Genomic DNA, 18025 nt, shown 5'->3' on the forward strand with positions numbered 1-18025 from the left:
TCTTTTGGGCATGAGAAGCCAGAATCTGTGGAATTGAGCTTTTTCCCCACTGAATCTTTTTAAGATATCTCCCTGTTCTGCTGAATTCTAGGAGTAAGAAGGTAGAAAGTGAAGATGCTAAAAAAGACAAAAAATTTTGCTTGTGTTGTAATTGAGAAATCAGATTTTCTTTCCTTTTGTAAATGATTTTCAGTGGTTTCAATATTTTCTTTTGCTTTCTGACATAGCAAAAAAAATGACAGGAAAAAATGGAATAAGTCATTAAAAGACCAAATGTTTTTAATTTTCTGGTCAAGCTCTTAAGAACTTTAAGAAGTGGCTCATGCTAGTTTTTGGAAAAAGGCAGAGAAATTCCAGTTTCTGCCTGTCATTTTTTCCCCCCCACTTGAAATAATTCATCCAGTCCTAAATTAAAACATTTGATTTGGAAACTGGGGCAGAAGGTGAGTGTTGGTGGGTGTGTTGGCAGGGGCATTCTGAGCAGAGAAAAGCTTTTGGAAGGGCAGGATGCAGCCCCAGCACTGCAGGGTGAGCTATACTGGGACTGTCTTTGGGTAAAACCATGGCGGGTGCTGCTGGGGTGGACGAGGAGGTGAAGACGCCAGCCCAGAAAATCTTTAAATACTTCCAACACAGGAGCTCAGCCCCCACTCCTGTTAATTTGGGAGCTACTCCCAGCTGCTCTCTGCCTCTGAGGGATGCCCGGCTCCTGGGTCAGCAGCCTGGGCACCCAGCACCCCCCAGGACAGCTCCTGCCCTCTCTGCCTGGGTGTTGTGCTGAACACCGAAGAGGGTGGAGGAGAAACCCTTTCTGCAGAGAGGGGCGAGTGCCTCCTTTCCTGTTGGAGCCCCTCTGGAAGGTGTTCATCACTAATGCCTTGTTTCTCTCATTTAAATGAAGGTTTCTGCTCCCACATGCATTCCTGCTCTGGACCACGTGAGTCTCTGCTCCAGGCTCCTGTCCTGGGGGTGGACAGAGGCTTTGCTGAGCCCATGGACTCCTGGTTATCCACAGCATGAGGGTGCTGCCAAGCCAGGTTCAATACAGACCGAGCTGGCTGAGTTGTTTCCTTCCTGCTTTCCCTGAGCCTTTTCCCAGCAGTGTCACCCAGCTCGCTGAACAGGAGTCCTGGGGGCTGCTGCTCCATGGCAGTGCCCTCTTTTGGGTGCGCCCAGCTGCGCTCTGTGAGCAGCCAGCCTTCCTTTTGGGTGCTTCTGGAAGCAAACCCTGCGGCAGGGCACCGCTGCTGTGCCTGCCGTGCCCCTCTGATGATGCCAGGGAGGAGAAGGCTGTTGGGAGAGAATGACTTCACAGAGCCACTCTGGGAACTGGTCACCCCTCCTCTCAGTGAGGGCTGCTGGAAGGGAGCCCAGGAGAGCCCTGCCAAGGATGTTTTCATCCTCATCCCCCAATGCAGGCAGTGTTTGCAAACGCTGAGGTGATGCTGCTCCACCAGGGGCCAGCCAGGGATGATAATGTAGCTTTGGGTGGCTCTGCTCAAAGGCCCAAGAGCCCCAAGGTGTGTTTTGGCTTGTGGGTCGCAGTGGTGGGTTTGGATGGCCCTGGAGGAGGCGACAGGAGGGCACTGGCTGTTTGGCTATGAGCCCAGGATGGCAGTTACTGAACCCCACAGTCCTGTGAGGTGAGGATTTCCCCATTTACAGTCATAGTGATGTTCTCCAGCTGCACCTGAAGCACAAGGCGGGGAATGTCCTAATGCAGCACAACATTCATGGGCTGAATTGATTGCTGGTGAAAAAAACCCAAGCCTCAGTATGCTGTGAGATATCCCTGCATCCCACCATAACCTCAGAAGAGCATTGCAGAAACACTCCAGTCCTGCTGCAAGGGCTGCATGTGGCCAGAGTCCATCCACTGTGTATTGTCCAGGAGGGACTCTTTTTGCTTTGGCAAGAGTGAGAAGCAGGTTCATTGAAAAGATCTCCATTGGAGTGCCAAAAATGCTTTAAAATGGTCTGTTTTGCATTGAGAAGGTGTAGAAATGCAGAATGGATGGTTCTTGTAAGCTGCCCCACCTGAAACACCAAAGGATGGAAGTAATTAATGAATTAATTTCCCTGTCCCCATTGGAAAGGAGCTGGCCACGGCCCTGGGAAGTGGTTGATGGGGATGTGGAAGGCAGCTGCCTCCCTTGCTTTGATCCAAACCAGTGTGAGCACCTGTCCAGAAATGTGGGGTCATGCTGGCATCTTGCAGTGCCAGAGCCTGAGATGAGCCATAGCTTCTCTTTGAAGTCAGGAACAACAATCTCTGAAAATAATATTAATTAAACACAAGCAAAACAAAAATCAGGACCTACTCCTCTCCACTCCCCCACTGGGAAGATATGACAAAGCCTTTCCTGTGTTTGGGTTGGTGCTCAAAAAAGAGGAGGGAAGATTTCTAGCAGCCTATCTCCTTGGTAATGGGCCCATTTCAATCCTGTGGTTAATTATATTAAATAATTATGGTATTTAGCTCTCTTACAGGGTGTGAAAAGGCACAGGGTGTGATGGCAAGTACCAGACAGAGCAGTGAGGGGAGGTGCAGCCCATGCCCAGCCTCAGCACTCTGTGCCAGCCCCTCTCCCAGTGCTGGTGAGTTCCGAGGTGCCCAGGCTCATGTGGGCTGCGCGTGGAGCATCGGGAGCAGGGGGTGATGCAGAGAGAACATCCAGAGCACTCTGGAAGCTCTGGGAGGCCAGGAGCTGTTCCTTCTTGCTGTGTAATGAGACACTGCCACACCTGTGCAAATTTCCCCATAGCCTGGGGCTTGGGTGGAAACGTGTGGGATCATTAAATCAAACTACTTAGGAGCTACTTGAAGATGGAAGGTATGAAATCCACATATGAAATGGTGGTCATGTCTAGGCCATCCCCCGAGCTCCTGACCAGTGCCTCTGGCTCTTGGCCGCTGCCCCTGAGGGACAGGCAGAGCTGGCTCGTGCAGAAAGCCCAGCTGAGCTTCTGCTCCATGGTGCAGAGCGTTTGGGGCTTGCCTGGCAAGGCCAGGATGTCCCCTGGCATGAGGAGCCAGCCAGCAAGCTCAGCTGGTGCCTGTAAGGACAGGACCTAAGGGAGACAGAGGAAGGGGTGTGTGGATCTGGGATGCAGAGCTGGTTTTGCTTTGTCTGGGGCATGGTTCATGCCACTTTCAGAAAGGTTCTGCTTAACTCCTCTGCATTTGTGCTTCCTCCTTCCCCTGGACTGGGATCTCAAGTAACTGGGAATGAAGCTGGGAGGGAGAAAAAGGCTTTTGGTTTGAAAGGCCTTGTGTGTTTGGGAGCTTCCTTAGGGCTTTGCTGCACACACCCCAGAAGAGAGCTCCAAGCAGCTCCCTGCTTATGTGCATCCCTGGGGAATTCTGTCTTCCTCCCCCACCTTCCCTTCCCAGGATATTAATTCCTGGGAGCTGGGGCTGTGCTCTGGAGTCGACTAATGCACCATCTTTTCCTTTGGTAGTCAAGACTGCAGGGTAGCAAGCTGATCCCACACCACATCTTCATTCTACAGCTCAGTGATGTATCTCACCTCTGGGCAAGGGGGTGGATCAGAACATGGAAGCCACATTTTTCCCTTGGAGACTTGTGCAGAGCTGGAGCAGCTCCAAGCACAGCTCCCAGGCTTGCTGCCTGCTCCATGCCAAGCTGCAGTGGTACAGGGGCTGATGGGGATCCAGGTTTTGGCTGGAGGAGCAGCAGTTCTGGTATGAGCAAAGAAGATGCAGCCAAGTTGTTTTCCTCCTGTTCCACTGCATGTTGCCTTCCACACGTGTGCAGTGTGAGGGGTGTTTTCCCCTCCCTGTGCATGACACCAGGTTGGTCTGTAAATCCCTGTAAGTCCTCTGCATGGGGACAAATGCAAATGCTCCATCAGCCATGGCCTCCCCAGGTGACATTCAGCACGTGCTTCCCTGTGCTCCGACTGCCTCCCTGCAGCCTCAGCTCAGAAGCACCACTGAGGCTTTAGCATCTGCTCTCTTCAGCTTTGCAGCCCTGAGGTGTACATTGCCTTCATCACGTGTTATGTGCTGCTGACTGGGATGTGCCCAAATATTGAGTAACTTCCCAAGCTGCCGAACTGCAACCAATGGGACCTAGGGCTGTTTCTTCCCATTTGGGTCATGAAGAGAATTTGGATAGGTAATTAGAAGAGGTGCTGCCCTCCCCAAACAGCTGGTGGGAGAGGCAACTGCCAGGAGAGAATTGGGTTGGAGGTTTGCTTGAAGACAGAAAAAGTGAAATTCTACTGGAGATGTCACACTGGGTCTGAAGATACCTTAAGTATTTTGGAGAGGACCAAGACTGATGCTAGATGGTAGTAAATTGCTATCAGAGGGAACATTTGAGAACCAAAACCCCAACTCTAGAGCTTGATTTTGGGTTCCTCTTTCTTAGAGGAGGAACCTGGGACTTGAGAATGTGGGACCTGCCTCTCCCAACAGCGTGAATTACACACCTGCTGTATCCCTCTTCCATAAGCAGCCTTGGGCAGCTCCCATTAGATCCCTTTAAACCCAGCCCTGCTTGACCTTTGTGTCCAGTTGAACAGCATGACCCAATCCTTGCCCATGGGGAAGCCTTGTTTGATTGTGGAGGTAGTAAGCTGATTCGAACACAAGAGCTGATAGTTTCAAGTAACTGAAACTTAACCTCGCTGCATAAAGCGCCATTGTCCTGCCACAGAAATCCTCTGTCCGGGAGAGCACAGCTGCAGGGGAAATAAATGCTCGTCTTTTTTTCCTTTTTCTTTCTCTTTTAGCTGTTTGTTTGTTTAAAGCCAGGGCCCTGGGGTCGGTTTGCTCTCGTTGGCTGCGGCGGGGCGGTGGTGGGATGTGGGTGTGAGCTCTGCCCAGGGGGCTGGGGCTCCCTGAGTGACTGCGGGGCAAATTCCCTGTAATCCAGGGAATTAAACCCCAAGCAAAGCCATTGATGGCCATGGGTTTAGTTGAGATCCAGGCCAAATCCTGTTTCCATTGAAGCTAAATGGGAGCTTTAGCTGCTGGTTTCAGAGGGATCAGGGCTAGGAGCTGCTGCCAGGTGTTGAGCACATCTGCCCTACTGACCTCAGCAGGATGGGCTGCCCTGCCCAGGGTTGGGTTCTGGCTTCCTGTGTGCTGCAATGATCTCAGAGTACTTAGGGTGGCAGTGGATGCTTAAGCTGTGCTTTGCCTCCCCTGTACAGGTCCTGATGCCAAAACAACCTTGACAGGTTGACAAGGCCCTGACAACCTTGCTCCACTTGAGCCATCACCAGGCACCAGCTGCTGATTTGTCATTTGCCTTCTCAAAACCATCTCCTGATATGGAAACAGTCCATCACTGCCTGGAACCAGCAGGAACACCAGATCCTGCCAGCATCTGTTTTGGACATCAAGGCAAGTGGGCCTGGGACAGCTTTATCTGGGGTAGAACTTTACTACTGGTGTTGTACTAGAACTGCTGATTGCCTGCTGCTGCCGTGCCGTGAGGCCAGGAGAAGCACTCCCAGACAGGCTGACCTTCCAAGGTGTGTTATAAATGGAGAGAAAACCAGGTATTTTTGAATACATGTATGTGAGTGGTTGTTTTGGACAGAAACTGCTGGTGCTAGGAGCTGCAGGAGCAACCACCTCCATCAGTGCTGCATCTCCAGCTCAGGGCTGGAGAGAGCTGGCTCAGGGCTGTGCTGCCCAACACACAGAACCATGTTGTTCTTCCAGCAGTTCAGACCGTGTGAAGGTAAGAGGCAGAGGGGTTATTTTTGTTTACTTAGTTTTATTTTTTAAAAGCTTCCTATATTTTTTAAATTCCTCGCCCACACAAATCCACGGGGTGAACAAACAAGGTCTTAGTCCAGCTGGTTTTGGGTGCACTTAGAAATCCCCACAGGGAATTTTATCTGGCAGGGCTGGGATCCTCTCTTCCCGGTCACAGCTAACATAAAAACATTTCTACTGATTAGTTGCACTTATTTATTTGTCCAAACACACAGCAGCCCAAGCCTGTATTTGTGTGTGTGTACTCAAATGTCTTCCAAAAGCCACTCCTACCACCCCTGCAAAATAGTTGGAGGGTGACACAAGAGCGATAAACATCTGGCCATGGGAATGCTCTGGAGTGAATGGACTTGTGAATGGGGACCGGTGGCACTGAAGTGGTGGTGATTTCACTCCACATGAGACCGAAATAACCCAGGCTCCGATGGCCCTGTGTCCCAAGGGACAGGCAGTGACCCTGAGCCCCCAGCTCAGGAAAGTCCCTTGCTCAAGGAAGAGGCTTCAGTAGATGCTTCATCCAAACTTTTCTGCTGGCATGGATCGAGGTTGGATTTGTGATTTCATTGTTCACGCTGAAATCCTTGCTTAATGTTGACTCACCAGGGGAAGCAGAGGTTTGTGATCTGTGGCAGGAATCAGCTGTCTTGTTCGTCAAAGCTTCCAGCTTGATGACGGGGTATTTGTTGGAAGATGTAAGAAATTCTACTGCTTGGGACTGAGATAATGTCACTTAATTGCTAAGACACTGGGAAAGCCTCAGAGACTGAGTCCATACCAACTGCTGGTTCACATGCTGGTGAAATCTTGCTCTTGTAAGTATATTCTTAGACAAATGTGATTTCTGTGCTCTGGGGAGTGAGCAAAGTTTTGTTATTTTTTATTATTTTTCAGACATTGCCTCTACCAGCTACTCACACTTCTCCAAGAAAATATCTTTGCCATTACTACCAAGTAGGTGCTTTTTGGAAACTTTAGAAAAATGAACTCTGAGATGAAATCCAGAAACAATTAAATCATCCAGTTCTGAAACCTTTTTAACCATAAGTTATTTTCTCTGGTTTATGGGTGTCTTCCCAATCCTCTTCTGGAATGCTTTGGGTTTTGCTTAAAAACATTGCAGGAGTGGGGAATGGTTTTGACAGAAGATCCAGCCCCCTTTTTTTTTTGCATGTCCTCAGTGCAGAGGCAGCAACTATTAGAAGAAAACCCCAAATATTTTCTGCCTGACGTGTTTCTCATCTGCCACTCTTGTGGGCACTGGGAAATGCAGGAACACTCTGCCCAGCTGCTGGCAGTGCCCTGGACCTGCCACTGGCTCTTCTTTCCCAGGGCAGCACAAACTGACCCTCCAAGCTCAACAGAAGTGTCATGGTCCCGCTTTGAAGGCCCACACATGCCACAAGCCACACTGCAAAGAGCCCAGCTTGGCTCCGAGCCCTTGGAGGTGCTGATGGGGGGCTTCATGGACCACCTGGTCCTGCACCTTGTATCTCTCCTAGCCCTCATGCACAGGACATTTGCAGCTCTCTTAGGAATTGCTGGAGTCCCAGCATGCCACCACTTTCTGCCCTGAATCTCTAGCCCTTCTGTGCTTCCCTTCTTCTCTCTGCTGCCCGTAATTAGGGGCAGATCTGGGACAACAGGAACAAGTAGGGGTGGGAATGTTGATGTGGCTCAGGCTGGCTGAGGAGAGCTCAGTGATGAACCCGGACAACAAGGACTAGGGTGGCTGTGCTCTGGGATGGCTGTGATCTCCCTAAAGACTTCCCCTTCTGGACCTGAGGTTCTTCAGCATGTACCAGGCTCAGATCCCAAGAAGCTCTAAGCCATGTGTGGCTTGGCCTGCTCGTCTCAAGCTGGAGGTGCCTGATGAAGCTCCTGTTACCTTCCACCGTGGCCCAGAGCAGGGACCTGGCTCTGCTTGCACCTCCTTGGGCAGAAGTATTTCCAACTGCCAGCATAACATCACTTTTCTCCTCCAGCACAGATGCATAAGCAGGGAAGCTCTGTCAAATCATAGGGGCTTTATCTGCTTTAGCCCTTGAGAAATCTCTTTTTCTTCCTTTTTTTGGTGACCTGAGCCTTATCCCAGCTGGTGAAGAGCTGGTTTATGATTCATGGCTGGAAAGAGAGGCTGAATCAGAGAGTTTTGGCAGCAGCCATGCTGAAGGTGGGGTTTGAGGATGGTACTGGCTGCAGGAGCTGTGAAGGCTCAAGCAGCCCCCCAGGAGGGTCCCCAGCTGCTCCCAAGCCACCTGAACCTCTCCTAGAGGCAACCCCTTGAGATTTCTCTGCACAGTGCCTTGGTCCTAGGAGGGCTTTTTTTCTCATAGGGAGGGTTGCATGAAAATAACCTGATGTGGGAATCTGCTCTTTGCACTGAGGGGTTAAAGTCTGCTCCCTCCTTCCAGGCTGACCGTGGAAAATACTGCTCATGCCAGGGGCTGTGCAGGACAGAAACTAGGGCTCCTAGGATACAAAGATACAAATAATACAACTTGTTCCACGAGCGGCGGAAGCCAGCAAAGCCTGCTTTCCGATGGTTTATGCTGCGGAGTAAAGGACGTGCAGCCGCTTTCACTGGCCACTAAAAGCTAAACACACACCATCACCTGCTCATCAGCCTCCCAGCTCCACAAAACTTACATTCCCACAATAACTGGGAGTCCCATGTGGCTGAAAGTGTCCAAAAAGCAGGAGAGTTGGAGAGGAGGGGTGCAGGGGTGGTGTGGCTGTGAGAACCTTGTTTCTGTAGAAAATCAGGTTGTAAAAATGAGGATGGAGGCAGACAAACTCCGGGCTAGTTCAATGATGTTTCCATCATTTTCTACCTCAAACAATGCATCTGCTTTGTGACGATGATCATTTTGCCAGGACCAAAGGCACTCAAAGGGAGAGGTTTCACATGACAATGTAACACTGTGTGACACGGGGTACTTTGGGCCCACGGGGAGAAGTGTCATTCTGTTTGGCAGTCTGGCTTTTGGCCTTCAGACTGGAGAAAGTTGTGTCCCACTTCCCATTTCAGGCCAGACCTGGCATTTTTGCTTTGATTTCCCCTGCATCTCAGACCTTGGGATATCTGGTGGTCAATGTGTGCTAAAAGCAGAGCCCTGCCCCTGCCCTCTGCACCGGGCCTGAGTGACCCCTGAGCTGTATCTGACACTGGAAGATGCAGCTGCCACATATCCAGCTTCTGGTGACCACTTAAAGAAACTAGCAGCTCAGTTTCCTACTTTTCTCCTGCTGGGATCATGTCACATTTGATTTCTAGGAGACAATGCACATGTGATGGAGATGTTCAGCAGATGCATGCTGGAGCCTCACAGGAGCCAGACCTTCAACTGTTTGTCACAAGCCCCTTCTTAGGAGGGGTCATGTCACTCTTTGAGGGATAGAGGAGCAGTGGAGATGAGGAAGAGGTTTCTAACTGAACCCGACAAAGATGTGCTTGATGATTTTTGTCAGGATGTGGTGAAGGCTCCTTGGTGACGCACTAGTGGGGAGGAGGGGGAGTTACGGTGTCATTTTCATGAGGGTGGCAGTGGGGCCGCTGGTGTCCCTTGACTCTGAGCCACCCACCCTTGGGGAGAGGCCCCAGCAGAACTTGGTGTCCTGTGAGTGCGTGGGGGCTGGGAGAGCCCTGCTCTTGTTCCCACTCGCCTGGGTAGGAAGCAGCGTGGTCCATACCTGCCCCACTCCCCTGAGCCAACCATGGGAATTGTGAATCTGGTGTGCTCCTTCACAATTTGTCTCTGGGTTTGAGGGATGAGCACAAAAGCTGTGCCCAGCCAGGTGGGGTGGCAGGAGGCTGCTTTGCCCTGCTGGGAGCCGTGGTGCTGGCAGGAGGTGACACAGCTGAGGTGACTCGTTACTGCCAGCACACAAGGCACCGCTGGGGTGCTCATTAACAGGGGGAGGAGAGGGTCTCGAGGTAAACAGAGCAAGGCTGGCAGATGACTGTGCCATCTCTGCGCAACCTCGTCTAAGCCTATTTATATATAAATCATGTGAAACCCAAATTAGAATTTTATCCATCTGCTGTGCTGTAAGTCACTCTTCCACCAGCACAGCAAGCCAAGAAAATGCTCTTAACTCCCTAAGACCTGCCTCAAGTGTGAGCAAGTTTTGTATACAAGGCCCATGGCTGGTGTGGGGGTGCTCTGCTGCACATCCTGCAGGGCTGCAGGCCAGGCTGTCACCAGCCCCTCCAGCAGACAGCGGTGTCTTGACATCAAAGGCAAGCCAGACACAGGGGTGGATGTTCAGTGAGACGTCTCCAAGGCCCCTCATTGTGTGGGAGGACAAGGGCTCACCTCTGCCTCATGTGTGACACAACCATGGCTGAAGGCGTGGAGCAAGACCACCTCTGCCTGACTCCTGTCCCTGTGCTAAGGCCCAGACACTGGGGTGAGCTTGCCATGGTTTGGTACAATGAGGAAGGTCAGGAAATGCTCTCTGCTCTTTCCTGTGTGTCCTACTTGTAACAAAGCTGTACTTTCAGCCTTTCCCTCAGGGAGGCTGTTACCCCTTTGCTTTGCAGATGCCCAGTGCTCTGCACGGGTCAGCTCCTTGGAGGAGTCACACCCAGGTAACCCCAGTGTAGCCACAGCTCTGTGCCTGCCTTCACGTGTGGTCACTGAACCTGCCACTCCTGTGGGAGCACACTCTTGTGGGAGCATCCCAGGGCCACTCCTGTGGGAGCACACTCTTGTGGGAGCATCCCAGGGCCACTCCTGTGGGAGCACACTCTTGTGGGAGCATCCCAGGGCCACTCCTGTGGGAGCACACTCTTGTGGGATCATCCCAGGGCCACTCCTGTGGGAGCACACTCTTGTGGGAGCATCCCAGGGCCACTCCTGTGGGAGCACACTCTTGTGGGAGCAGCCCAGGGCCGATGACTCGGCCGGCCGGCCGCTGCCCTGGCAGCCAGCGCGGGGCTGGCCCCGCCACAACAAGCAATTTCTAGGAAACACGTCTGCCTCCTCACACTGGAGGTCCCTGGTGGAGATGATGACTCACCGAGGGATCTTTTGACCTCTTTACACACCACTGTTATGATCTGCCTTTCTGGGCATTTAGTGCTTTTCCTGTCATTAAAAATAAAACCTTTTTTAAAATTAATATTATTATTATTATTTTCCCCTCACCAAATTGAAGATTTCAGTGAACAGTTTGGGGGTAAACAAGCAGAGATGACACTGTGGAGGAACAGTTGGTCAAGTTTGTGAGAGATGGAGCCAGCTCTAAATATGGCACAGCCTCGCTGGTACGGAGCAGAAGGAAGGAGGCATATGTGTCTGAGCAGTTGGATTGCAGCACGCTCTGTTAGATTTCCTTAACATCAAGTGCGTATCTTCCTCGTCTCTTTCCTTTTTAGTATAAAAAAAAGGAGTGGAAGCTCACCAAAAATGTCTTTGTGTGGAAATAGGGAAGGGCTAAGAGGAGGTGGTGGACCCTCTCCATCCCCACTGGCTCAGTTTACAGGTGCAGGCAGATGTGTGCATGAGAGGCTCCTCTGCAAGGACCAAACCAACAGGCCACCCCCAACATTTGGCCTGGCAAAGGCCTTCTCCCAGGTGACCTCCATGCTGCTCGGCATTGATGGAATGACCACTTTGGGCCATGTATCCCACAGAATCCAAGACCTGCAGGTGGGAAGAGGTCACTGGTGTTCATCTGGAGATGCTGCCCACTCTCGGCCTCTCAGCTGGGCCTCTGCCCACCAGGGGCAAGATGGACCGGGTGCCCTGGGCTGTGCCCTCAACCTGGGTGTCTCCTACAAAGTCCCAGGCCACTGTGTTGACAACAGAAAACCCCATTTCCTCTAGCAGTTAGCTCCTCCTGGGAAGTACATCTTCACACCCCACTGGTTGCATCAGCTTTTGAGCCCCTTTGTCTGCTGACAAAAAGCCTGCAGAGGAATCAATGTCCTTAGAGTGTGTTCACTGCTGGAAAGAGCTGCACAAGGCTTTCGCTCTCCCTCTGTGACTGACTGTGGAGACAGCCAGAGGTCAGGTTATGCCAGGGACACAATGTGCTGCTGGATGCACACTGCCACTCCTCATGTGGCTCCTGCCTGTCCTGGTGGGTGGGTGTCCTCACAACCCCTGGGCTGGGGGGGCTGAGTCTTTCTTGTCTGTGGGATGCTCTTAAAGCATTTTCCCAAAGGCAGGGAGCTGGAGAGGAGAGGCCAAAGGTGAGACTGTTGCAAGCAGCTTTAGTCAGGGCTGTGCAGAACATGACTTGTACTAAAAAGTCAGTATTTGCCAGCAAATAACATAGGGTTTTCTTTTTGTTTAATTGCCTCAGTTTCCCTAATTGCATTTTAGATCGGAGACCCCAAAATCCTCAGCACAGGAGAAAGAGCTACAGAGAGAGAGTGGAGCAAGGCAGGTCCCAGAGCACTGGTTGTGCTGCCTGGTGTGTCCCAGAGGTGTCAGCTGCCTTGGAGCAGCACCTCAGCTACTTCTCCTGCCCTCTGAAGACTTGTGTGAAAATGAGCAAGAGACAAGGGGCCCGGGCTGCTCCTGGAAGAGGAAAAGCCTATTGGTGTTGCTTGAATGGCAGGGCTGAGGACAGTGTCCGAGTGTCTGCATTCACATCCTGGGAAAGCAGTTGGAGGTTGATCCTGGTTTGGTCACCCACTGATGAGCTAATTTTAACACCAACCGTGTGAGTATGAAAAGGATTAACCCTAAGTTTTTGAGCTTTGATGACATAAAAAACATGGTCAAAACGTTTGTGTAAGGAGATGTTTCTAATGCCATTTTGTGAATGCAAAGGTTCATCTTATTTGAAGAGGTAGAAACAGGAATACAGAAACAATCTTCTGCAATGTAACACTGCTGCTTGTTTCACAATTTTGCTTAATTAATTTTTAGGAACAAGCTCTTAATTCAAGTTTCTTTTTTTTCCCCGCTTCCCCTGTGCAATGCAATCCCATTTGTGTCTAGGTTACTGGCAACCAGTACATCAAGCTCTAGCCAAGCATGTATTAAAATAAAGCTGCAATCTGCTGAAAAACAGGTTTTAAGATGGAAACAAATAATTAGAAACACACCAATTAGTGTCTGTCTGACAACAGGTTGAGCTCTGCATGGATTTAAACAAAGCTGTAATGGCAGGATGTGAGCGATTCAAACTGGAGGCAGTGGCTGAGTGTTGATTTTAATGGGTCAGCTGGAAAAGATGTGGGGAAGGAGCAAACCCGGTTGGTTTTGGCTGGGGCTGAGCACCCAGAACTGTGAGATGTAAGAGAAACACGTGGGGGCCTTGCAAGGACTGAGGCGTCGGGTGGAGCAGGAGCTTTGGCTGATGCCAGAGTGCAGCTGCTGGGTCCTTCCTGCCCCTCTGCGGGTGCCTGCACTGGTGTGTGTTTGCTGGGCACTGCTGATGCACCAGCCAAAGGGGTGGAAGCATTTTCTGTGCTTTTGTACCTTTGCTGTGGGTGTTTTTGTGCCTGCAGACTCTGGCAATGCCCTGGGGCAAGGCAGAGAGCCCTGCCCGTGCTCCCTGAATGGACAGCAGGGCCTCTGGGGAGCTTTCCAGCAGCTGCTGAGAGCAATTCAGTCAAATACTCTTCTTCTCTCGCTCACAGGAGCATCTCAGCGCTGGAATTGCGAAGTGCCCGGTCCTCAGCAAGCGTGTGAGCGAGCAAATCCCTCCAGCAGCGTGGATCGTTCTTCTGCACCCATTGTTATGGAAATCGCCTTAGAGACTGTTGCTCCAGCAATCATTTTTAGAAGCACGAGCGAGTTGCGCAACAGGAAAAGCGCTCGGAGGTGAGGAAAGCCCCCCTGGAGGCTCTCGGCACTGCCCCTTCCCCCAGCAGGCTGCGGAGCCCTGCTGGCTCTCCTGGTGGGGATGGGATTCAGGGTGTTCCTTTGCCTAGTAAGGCAGGGAGAAAGTGCTTCTGCAGGAGAAGCCCCTTCTGCGTCAGTCTCCAAGGAAACCCTTGGTGGCTCAGCCTTCGTTGCACGCCTGGGCAGTGGCTCACACATCCCAGACTTGTGCCTGAATCACACATCCACACTTTGATCTGCCAGTGGCGTTTTATGGGTGCAAATTTTAGGCAAATGGTGGGGTTTTCCTACCCCTACACGCCACTTTATCTCAGAGAGCCTCATGGTTGGCTTTGGTGTGCAGCACCAGTGAAACCAGCCCTATCTCTGTTTCGAATGCACATTCCTCACCGTTTAGTCTGGAAGGAGAAGCCTTCTAATGCTCCCACACCTCCCAGCTTCTCGGGAGCAAGCCTGGGAGCCTGGTGGTTACAGGGAGGCTCGGGCAGCAGGTGCTTCCAGGTGTGCTGCCACCAAGCCTGGGTGCCGTGCCTGAGCCAGGGCAGGTCACCCCTCTGCCCCCTGCCTGGTGACAAGCAGGAGGGGTAGAGGAGAGCAAGTCACTGCCCCAAAAGCTTCCAAACCCCCACAGGTTAGGGTTTGCCCACCCACAGGGCAGTCCCACTGCTCGTCCCCCATTTGTGCTCAAATGCCGAGCCCTGAGTTTTAATTTTAAAAAATCATCTCTTCTTGTCTCAATTAACTACAAACAATTGCTTCTCTTGAGTTTGCTTCTCAAGCTCCTCATCACTGCCTGCTGTGGAGCAGGAGCAGCTCTCCAGCCTGTGCCCAGGAGCTTCCTGCAGCCTCGGCTGATGGAAGGGGAAAAGCACAGATCCAGTGACCTTTGTTTGCCTCACTGCTGCCCACAGTCCCTGCCTGACATTTGAGGAGTGCTGTAAGTGCTGGAGGGGGCATGGGGATGGGGTATTGGGCAAAGCACGTGAACCTCATCCTTGCTGGTAGAATACAGGCTGAGCTGTGACCCTTCCTTTCCTTCTATGGAAGTCACAGTTGACTTTCATGGTGGTGTCTCACCAGGAACCAAGAACAGGACACTTCCTCCAGCTCGCTGCTGGCCAGGCAGAGGGACTGACTCAGTTTGTCTATTCCCAGAACTGTTTTACTGCCCACGGTAGTGGAGCTGGAGCAGGGTGGGCTGTCTGGCTCTGTGGAATGTTGTGTTGCTCGCTGCCAGTGCCATGGCTTAGGACAAGAGGGAGCCGATAGCCTGGATCTGGGAGGGGACGTTGTCATCCCAGGGGAGATGCTGGGAATCATGAGGTGGTGGCAAGATGCCACTGAACAGCCTGGCTGTTAAACACTGACCTGTCAGGTCCCCAGCTTCAGCCTGGCTGCTCCCTGGCATCCCCCAGCACTGCCTGGGGTGGAGAAGGACAGCTCCACCCCATCCCATCCCATGCCTGCCTCCTTCGGCTTTTCCAAGCTGGCTGGTCTTAATTTCTCCAGGCACTTCCTGCAGGACCACAGTGCTGGGTGCTGCAGAAGTGCTTGAAGGCACTGAACACCCTGACGCTTGTCCTGGTAAATTGTCCAGCTTTGCAGCCAGTGCAGCTGAAAGGGTATTTTTCTCCCTGAACCTGGCAAACTCTTTATCCCAAGGATCCTTGGCAGTGTTAACCCCCAAACCTCAACCCTCAACAGCCAGAAGCATAAGATTAGCATAAGCCCCCAATTTTCTTTCAATTAAGAAAATTTGGGGGGGAGGGTGAGAAAGGATAATTCTTTGGATTTTACATTCTGAGCCACTTGTGCTTATTTTACCTCCCTTGGTACTTTATCTGCTGCACTTGTGCAGGCTGGAAGATCTCTTTTATTTGTTTTGTTTGCTTTTAATGTGAAAACTGAGCTTTTTAGGGCAAGTAGCTGAAGCTTGGCCACAGGAACTGAGCCCTGGGCCGTGCCTGACTATGAAAGTCAGATGCCTTTGCTGGACATCTGGCTGCTTTAGTGCCAGATAGCAGGGAAGAGCACTTTAATATTTATCCTGAGCTAGAAAAACAAGTAGAATGGAGAAAAATATACAAAGTAGGCCATGAAAACAGGGTTTGTGAACATCTGAGATCCGCTCCTAATTAATAGCAGTTCCCATCCCAGAAATCATACCATTCAGCAAAAGTTAATCATCTTTGCTCATACATACAATACCCTTCAAGAGAGAATGAGTCACCCTCATTGAAATGTCTGATGTTATGAAATCCAGTGTGACTGATGTAACAGACCCAGCTAAGCTCTCCAAATTGGCCGGCAGCACCGCAGCAAAGCTGCTTGTGTGTGAGCTGACTTCATTGAGTTTTGCTTGTTTGCACCCAGGATGGATTTTCCCTTTAGTTTCTGGAACAGGCTCACAGCAAAGGGCCCAGGAAGGCTGTGGGAGGGCAAGTGAGTGTGGCAGGAGGGGGTGGCATCACCAAGCCCCCGTGGTCCTCACTTCCCAGCATGAAACTGCTTGCCCCCGCCTCTGGGAGCCCACAAAACACCAGCAGCCCCAATCCTGAAAATATTTGGGCTCCCACATAATTCACAGCTCTTTGGGGTGTCTGGGACCAGCACTTCAATCACACAACTCTACATCTTTAACAATTTTTCTGGCCTGGGTCTTTATTCTTCCCTGCTTGGTTGAGAGAGAAAAATGTAGGTTGAATTCAGCATTAAGATTCTGCCTTGATATCAGCTCTTCCCTTTTAAATTAAATATTATTACCTGCAAACATTTCCTTTTAGCACTGGGAGCCGTTTGCTTGGTGTACTTTGTTTAAATGTCACCATATGAATTACTGAAAGTAATTGAAATATTTAAAGACATATACTGCAAGTCTAATTTTATTTTGAAATCCCAAGCCAGGCTCGCAGCTGATGCAGCAGATAACAGCTCAGCCTGGCACCCCTGGTTCCTGGCCCAGTTCTTTAAATTAATGATTTTCATTCCAACACCTTTCACCCAACAAGTCTGAGCTCTGAGATTTTTTTTCCAGACAGATTTTCTTCTCTCTTTGAGGCATTGCAGCCCCTCTAGGATGGGTGTGAGTCCCTTGGCAGCTTCTCTCCCATCCACCCGTCCACCTTGGCTGCCCTTCTGGGGCATCTGCTCCATAGGGCAAACCCTTGGAGCAGTGAGATCAGAAATGCCAGGAACCCAGCAGAAGACACGGCAGTGCTCTTGTATTTTGTGCTTTCCAGCTAGAGAAGATCCCCCTCCTGACACAACCTTTTCATCTCTTGTTATCTTAATGAACAGCTTAAAAGAAAAGTACCATTTCTGGCACACTGGCCCTGCTGCTGAAGAGCTGTTCCTCTTCCACCTCCTTCATGTGCTGGGATTAAAAGCTACAGGTAATCCTGGGGAGTAAATGAAAGGCTTTCCACAAGGAAATAAGCTAAAACAGTAAACAAAAGGCTGATTCTTAGAAGAGACACAACTGAAGCTGTCACCAGGTAAACATGGTGATGAAGCACTCTGGTCCTCGGAAGTTGCCTTACATGTGTTGGAAATTACCTTCTGACTCAACCAGCTCAGTGTGTCTGGTGCCACTGTGCTAAAAGCTTTTAGCTGGCCTGAATACCCAAGGTTTTCAAGGAAATAACGTTTCCCATGAGAAATGTCACCACCAGAGCCAAGCCTTTCCTGAGAAAAGCCTGGCTTAGGTGGGTGATTTCTCCTGCTCTGGGAGCATTCTCCCTGAGGAGCTGAGCTCCCGCTGCCACGTCCCCGTGGGCAGCAGCTGCTCTGTGCACACCCAGAGCTCTGCTCTCACTCCTCTGCTGCCACGGCAGGGGGTCTCCAATGCAAGGTCCAAGTAAAAGCCTTTTAATCATCCTGCAGCCATCTCCTGGGAGTGTTCAGCTTTCCTGCTGGCCTTCTCCCTCCAGAGCGGAGTCTGGCTTCTTACGCAGAGCCGGTGACTCATTCCCTGGGATGTCTTTGCTTGAATTTGCCTGGTCACCTCTTTCCCTGAGCGCTGCTTCCTCACTTATCAGATGGTGAGTGAAGGAACATGGGCACAGTGCTGGGATGGCACCAGCTGCTGCCAGGATCCCCTTTTCCCTGTGCCCTGGGTGTCCCGAGGCCGGTGCCCCCCTCTGTTGTGGGCAGTGGTCAGAAGGGAAGTGATGTGTGTCTCCAATTCCATCCTTTCCTCCAAGATCCACCACCTGAGCTATGGAATGCTGTGAGCTCTCCCTGCTCCCCTGGCTTTGCACATTCCAGGGTGCCATTCACAAGGCCCTCAATGTGCAAAGTGGAGCTTTGTGAAGTCCAGCAAAGGGAGTAGGAACTCCTGCCCCCAAGGAGGAATGACCCTGCTCACCCAGTACAATGACCCAGTACAAACTGGGGACCACCTGGCTGGAAAACAGCTTTGCAGGTAAAGACCTGGGAGGTCCTGGTGGATAACAAGCTGACC

The 18025-nt window shown here is 51.2% G+C and overlaps 1 protein-coding gene and 1 long non-coding RNA gene across 4 annotated transcripts in view; both read left to right on the forward strand.

Moving 5' to 3' along the window:
- POC1A (POC1 centriolar protein A) overlaps positions 1-5720 on the forward strand; it is a 96657-nt gene extending 90937 nt beyond the window's left edge. For 2 of the 3 annotated variants that reach the window (XM_038149220.1, XM_038149219.1), the window contains exon 13: positions 5185-5552. The gene's annotated coding sequence lies outside the window, so the exon portion shown is untranslated. Of the gene's footprint in view, positions 1-5184 lie in introns of all 3 variants that reach the window. The other variant, XM_038149224.1, reaches the window with a different exon arrangement.
- A 108-nt stretch (positions 5721-5828) lies between these two features.
- LOC119706066 lies at positions 5829-16983 on the forward strand. The gene is made up of 3 exons (XR_005258391.1): positions 5829-6570; positions 13359-14500; positions 16861-16983. It is a non-coding gene; the product is annotated as an uncharacterized LOC119706066 (long non-coding RNA).
- Positions 16984-18025: the final 1042 nt, after the last annotated feature.

Source organism: Motacilla alba, chromosome 12 (genome assembly GCF_015832195.1).
Source record: "Motacilla alba alba isolate MOTALB_02 chromosome 12, Motacilla_alba_V1.0_pri, whole genome shotgun sequence".
NCBI classification, from domain to species: domain Eukaryota; kingdom Metazoa; phylum Chordata; class Aves; order Passeriformes; family Motacillidae; genus Motacilla; species Motacilla alba.